A 6,000-nucleotide genomic window follows, 5' to 3' on the forward strand; every position below is an offset into this window, starting at 1 on the left:
ATGTGAGGTTACGAATTCCAGGCACCACAAGCGGCACCCTCCAAAATTCTCCTGCTCCATCTCTGGGAATCTTTCGGGCACTGCTTCCTGAACCTAGTGGCCAGTCACGCTTGCTCTCAGATGCTCATCCCTGGCTTCTGATCTCTTGCCCAACACTTACTTTCCTTTTTTTTTTTAATTTTTCTTTTTCTTGAGACTGAGCCTTGCTCTGTTGCCCAGGATGGAGTGCAGTGGCTTGATCTTGGCTCACTGCAGCCTCTGCCTCCCGGGTTCAAGCAATTCTCCTGCCTCAGTCTCCTGAGTAGCTTGGATTACAGGCGCCTGTCACCGCTTCCAGCTAAGTTTTGTGTTTTTAGTAGAAACAGTGTTTCTCCATGTTGGCTTGGCTGGTCTCAAACTCCTGACCTCAGGTGATCCACTTACCTTGGCCTCCCAAAGTGCTAGGATTACAGGCGTGAGCCACTGCGCCTGGCCCAACACACCTCATCTTGTATGTATGTATGTATGTATGTATGTATGTATGTATGTATGTATTTTTATTTATTTTGAGACAGAGTCTCACTCTGTTGCCCAGTCTGGAGTGCAGTGTCACCATCTCAGTTCACTGCAGCCTCTGCCTCCCAGGTTCAAGCGATTCTCCTGCCTCAGCCTCCACAGTAGCTGGTATTACAGGCATGTGCCACCACACTCAGCTAATTTCGGTATTTTTAGTAGAAACAGGGTTTCACAATGTTGGCCAGGCTGGTCTTCCACTCCTGATCTCAAGTGATCTGCCCACTTTGGCCTTCCAAAGTGCTGGGTTTACAGGCCTGAGCCACTGTACCTGGTCTTATTTATTTTTATTACTTTTTTCTTACATTTCTTTTTTTTTTTTTTTTTTTTTTTTTGAGACAGTGTCTCACTCTGTTGCCCAGGTTGGAGTGCAGTGGTGCGATCTCGGCTCACTGCAAGCTCCACCTCCCGGGTTCACACCATTCTCCTGCCTCAGCCTTCCGAGTAGCTGGGACTACAGGCGCCCACCACCACACCTGGCTAATTTTTTTGTATTTTTAGTAGAGACATGGTCTCACCATGTTAGCCAGGATGGCCTTGATCTGCTGACCTTGTGATCCGCCCGCCTCAGCCTCCCAAAGTGCTGGGATTATAGGTGTGAGCCACGGTGCCTGGCCTTTTTTTTTTTTTTTTTTTGAGATGGAGTCTCGCTCTGTTGCCCAGGCTGGAGTTCAACCGCACAATCTCGGCTCACTACAACCTCCGCCTCCCGGGTGCTAGCAATTCTACTGCCTCAGCTTCCTGAGTAGCTGGGATTACAGGCGCCTGCCACCATGCCCGGATAATTTTCTGTATTTTTAGTAGAGATGGGGTTTCACCATGCTGGCCAGGCTGGTCTCAAACTCCCAATTTCAGGCGATCTGCCCGTCTCGGCTTCCCAAAGTGTTGGGATTACAGGCGTCAGTCACCACGCCCAGCCACTTTTTATGAGAAGCTCGTATTTTTACCAATCCCAGGCTTTTGCAATTCACAATCCCACTTTTTAAAAGTGGGGAGGGGAAATGTGTCCAAAACTAGGTCAGTTTTTGCCAAGAAAGAATATTTGGCGAGGAGCGATCATCTGTTACCACAAAAAGTAGGAAGAACATGATCTCAGAATATTGGATGGACTTTTAAATTTAGTACGTTACGGTTTTTGAAAAATGCCCTACATTGTGCTTATTTTTCTCATTTCTCTGCTTTCATAGGGTTTGGCCCCTGGGAACCAACCGGCCCATGCGATTGGCGATGGCACCGCAAAGAGCTGCAGGGCCATCTAGTGGTCAATGGTCTTCACTGCACATACGATGATTCTAGTCAGCAGTTCCCCAAAACAACCTGGTAACACACACCCAGGGTTTCCCCAATGAGGATCAACTTTTGCCACTTTCAAACATTGTATAAATGTTTGACATTTGTTTTATAAACATTCCTACAGCTTTGCACTTAAAAAGATTGCCTCACTGTAAATCTGAAGATTAACTTTCCAGCCATTGCAAGGTGATTTTGAGCCACTGTGTGCCAAATCAGACAGGCCTGAGTTAGTGCTTGTTGTTGGGTGACTTTGGGCAAGTTACTCAATCTTCCTGACTTTCCGTTTCCTCTTGTGTAGCAAAGACAGGATCGTTCTGAAGATGAAGGCAAGTGTACATGTCATGCATGTGCTACTGTTCCTGACAAATAAGTGTTTGCTACTGATTTAGCACCTCTAGAAAGAAAGTCTAGGCAAGGGACAGAAACCTAATCAAACAGGCTGAAGCAAACGCTTGCTATACGAAACCTGAGCAACCGAGTGCAGTGACTGACGCCTGTAATCCCATCACTTTGGGAGGCCAACACAGAAGGATCACTTGAAGCCAGGAGTTCAAAACTAGCCTGGTCAACATGGAGAGACCCCCATCTCTACAAAAAAATTAAAAAATTAACCAGGTGCATCTGTAGTCTCAGCTACTCAGGAGGCTGAGGCAGAGGATCTCTTGAACCCAAGAGTTTGAGGCTGCAATGAGCTGTGATTGAACCACTATACTCCAGCCTGGGAAATAAACAGAGACCATGTTTAAAAGAAAGAGAGGCCGGGGGCACTGCTTATGCCTGTAATCCCAGCACTTTGAGAGGCCAAGGCAGGTAGATGACTTGAGCCCAGGGGTGTTAGACCAGCTTGGGCAACATGGTGAAACCCTGTCTCTACAGAAAAATTAAAAAAATTATATGCGTGGTGGCCCAGGCCTGTGATCCCAGCTACTCGGAAGGATGAGCTGGGAAGATCACTCAAGCCTGGGAGGCAGAGGTTGCAGTGAGCTGAGATCGTGCGATTGCACTCCAGCCTGGGTAATGGGAGTGAAATCCTGTCTCAAATAAAAAGGCAAAGCACATTTTAATTGAACCAGAGAAACATCACAGACATAAAATAGTAAAATAGATTATTTTCAGATTAAGCTTGGTGAAGACATATCCAAGTTCACATTTTTCTCTAATTCTTTCCCATCATCATACTGGTCCAACCCTATCCCCATATTTTGCTTAGAATACTTCTTTATGGGCTGGGCACAGTGGCTCATGCCTGTATTCCCAGCAGTTTGGGAGGTCAAGAAGGAAAGATCGCTTAAGTCAAGAGTTTGAGACCAGCCTGGGTAACATGGCAAGACCCCATCTCTACTAAAATTAGAAGAAAAAAAAAATCCAGGCATAGTGGTGCACTCCTGTAGTCCAGCACTCCGGCAGCTGAGGCAGGAGGATCACTTGAACCCGGGGGTTCAAGGCTACGATTAGGCCACTGCAGTGCAGCCTGGGGACAAAGCGAAACCCTGTCTCTCTTAAAACCCTCTCTCTCTTAAAAAAAAAAAACCCTCAAAGAATATTTCTCTGAGGGAGGTGCTACTGTCTCTTCGGTGGGTGCTGTTGTCTCTGAGGTGGGTGGTGCTGTCTCTGAGGTGGGAGCTGTTGTCTCTGTGGTGAGTGCTGTTGTCTCTGAGGTGGGTGTTGTCTCTCTGGTGGGAGCTGTTGTCTCTCTGGTGGGAGCTGTTTCTCTGTGGTGGGAGCTGTTGTCTCTGTGGTGGGTGCTGTTGTCTCTGGGGTGAGTGCTATTGTCTCTGAGGTGGGTATTGTTGTCTCTGTGGTGGGTGCTGTTGTGTCTGTGGTGGGAGCTGTTGTCTCTGTGGTGGGTGCTGTTGTGTCTGTGGTGGGTGCTGTTGTCTCTGTGGTGGGTGCTGTTGTCTCTGAGGTGGGTGCTGTTGTCTCTGTGGTGGGAGCTGTTGTCTCTGGTGGGAGCTGTTGTCTCTGTGGTGGGTGCTGTTGTGTCTGTGGTGGGTGCTGTTGTCTCTGTGGTGGGTGCTGTTGTCTCTGAGGTGGGTGCTGTTGTCTCTGTGGTGGGTGCTGTTGTCTCTGGTGGGAGCTGTTGTCTCTGTGGTGGGAGCTGTTGTCTCTGTGGTGAGTGTTGTCTCTGTGGTGGGTGCTGTTGTCTCTGTCGTGGGTGTTGTCTCTGGTGGGTGCTGTTGTCTCTGTGGTGGGTGCTGTTGTCTCTGTGGTGGGAGCTGTTGTCTCTGTGGTGAGTGTTGTCTCTGTGGTGGGTGCTGTTGTCTCTGTGGTGGGTGCTGTTGTCTCTGGTGGGTGCTGTTGTCTCTGTGGTGGGTGCTGTTGTCTCTGGTGGGTGCTGTTGTCTCTGGTGGGTGCTGTTGCTTCTGGTGGGTGCTGTTGTCTCTGTGGTGGGTGCTGTTGTCTCTGTGGTGGGTGCTGTTGTCTCTGGTGGGTGCTGTTGTCTCTGTGGTGGGTGCTGTTGTCTCTGGTGGGTGCTGTTGTCTCTGTGGTGGGTGCTGTTGTCTCTGGTGGGTGCTGTTATCTCTGTGGTGGGTGCTGTTGCCTCTGGTTGGTGCTATTGCCTCTGGTGGGTGCTGTTGTCTCTGAGATGGGTGCTGTTGTCTCTGTGGTGGGTGCTATTGTCTCTGAGGTGGGTGCTGCTGTCTCTGTGGTGGGTGTTGTCTCTGTGGTGGGTGTTGTCTCTGTGGTGGGTGTGTCTCTGGTGGGTTCTGTTGTCTCTGAGGGGGTGCTGTTGTCTCTGTGGTGGGTGCTGTTGTCATTGGTGGGTATTGTCTCTGGTGGGTGCTGGTGTCTCTGTCGTAGGTACAGTTGTCTCTGCTGGGTGTCTGAGAGGTTACACACACAGCCGGGGTGGCCCAAGGCCAGTGACTGACTAATGGGGTGCAGCATAAAAGCCAGCCTCTGACCTCACGGTGGGACCAACACTGCAGCGCTCCCCTTGGAATTAGACTGTGGTCAGGCCTCACCTGAAAGCACATGTTTGCTCAGCTCCTTCCCTGGTGCTGTTCTGCTTTCCTCACTTCCTCAAAAGTTTCTCCCTAGGGCCTCCCTCAATAAATCAATTGCATGGGAATTCCTGCCTCAGTCTCTGCTTCTGGGGAACCCAGCCTAAGCCTCTAAGAGTGGGCTCCCACTGTGAGCCATCTATAATCTAGAGTAGGGTTGTGGAGTTACACAGCTAGGGAAGAGCTGGAGGTGATAATGCTAGCTGGGGCCATCGAAGAAGGGTATCAGTAGAGTGCTATGAAGAAACACATCTTAGAGGGGAAGCAAAGTTTGATGCTACCTTTGTCTGACTCTAAAACCTGGATTTGTAACCATGACCTTATACTACTCTTCACTCTCTGCTCATAAAGTTTTTTGTTTTTGTTTTTGATAGAGTGTCTTGCTTTGTCACCCAGGCTGGAGTGCAGTGTTGCGAACATGGCTCACTGCAGCTTCGACCTCCCAGGCTCAAGTGAACACCTCAGCCCCCAAGAAGCTGGGACTACAGGCATGCACCACCACGCCCTGCCAAGTTTTGTATCTTTTGTAGAGACAGGGTTTGGTTATGTTGCCCAGGCTGGCCTTAAACTCCTGAGCTCAAGTAATCCGCCTGCCTCAGCCTCCCAAAGTGTTGGGATTACAAGCGTGAGCCACCATGCCCAGCCTGTCAAGTTCTTACAGTTTTAAACTGAGACTTCAAAAAAATCATAAGAAGTCCAGGCTCGGTGGCTCACACCTGTAATCCCAGCACTTTGGGCCGAGGCAGGTGGATCACCTGAGGTCAGGAGCTCTAGACCAGCCTGGCCAACATGGTGAAACCCCATCTCTACTAAAAATACAAAATTAGTCGGTGGTGGTAGTGGTACCTATAATCCCAGCTACTTGGGAGGCTAAGGCAGGAGAATTGCTTGAACCCAGGAGATGGAGGTTGCAGTGAGCTGAGACTGTGCCACTGCACTCCAGCCTAGGTGACAGAGCGAGACCCTGTCCAAAAAAAAACAAAAAACAAAAAAGAAGAAAACATAAGAAACATCTTCCTTCATTAACATAGCTTCTAAGGTGTGGGCAAGGCCAGCGTTCTGTGACCAAGAAAGTCTCCTGGGCACAGTGTGACCTTCACTGCGTCTGCTGAACCAGCCCACTTTGACTCAGCCCAGATATCAGAATAGC

General features: G+C 49.4%; 1 long non-coding RNA gene across 7 annotated transcripts in view; it reads left to right on the forward strand.

Annotated features, from left to right (window-relative positions):
• Positions 1 to 5,450, forward strand: part of LOC139358704 (uncharacterized) — a 37,089-nt gene extending 31,639 nt beyond the window's left edge. For 5 of the 7 annotated variants that reach the window (XR_011614044.1, XR_011614046.1, XR_011614043.1 and 2 more), the window contains one exon: positions 1,740 to 5,444. This is a non-coding gene — a long non-coding RNA (uncharacterized lncRNA). Of the gene's footprint in view, positions 1 to 1,739 lie in introns of all 7 variants that reach the window. The other 2 variants (XR_011614040.1, XR_011614042.1) reach the window with 2 other exon arrangements.
• Positions 5,451 to 6,000: the final 550 nt, after the last annotated feature.

This window comes from Macaca nemestrina, chromosome 15 (genome assembly GCF_043159975.1).
Source record: "Macaca nemestrina isolate mMacNem1 chromosome 15, mMacNem.hap1, whole genome shotgun sequence".
In the NCBI taxonomy this organism is placed as follows: Eukaryota; Metazoa; Chordata; class Mammalia; order Primates; family Cercopithecidae; genus Macaca; species Macaca nemestrina.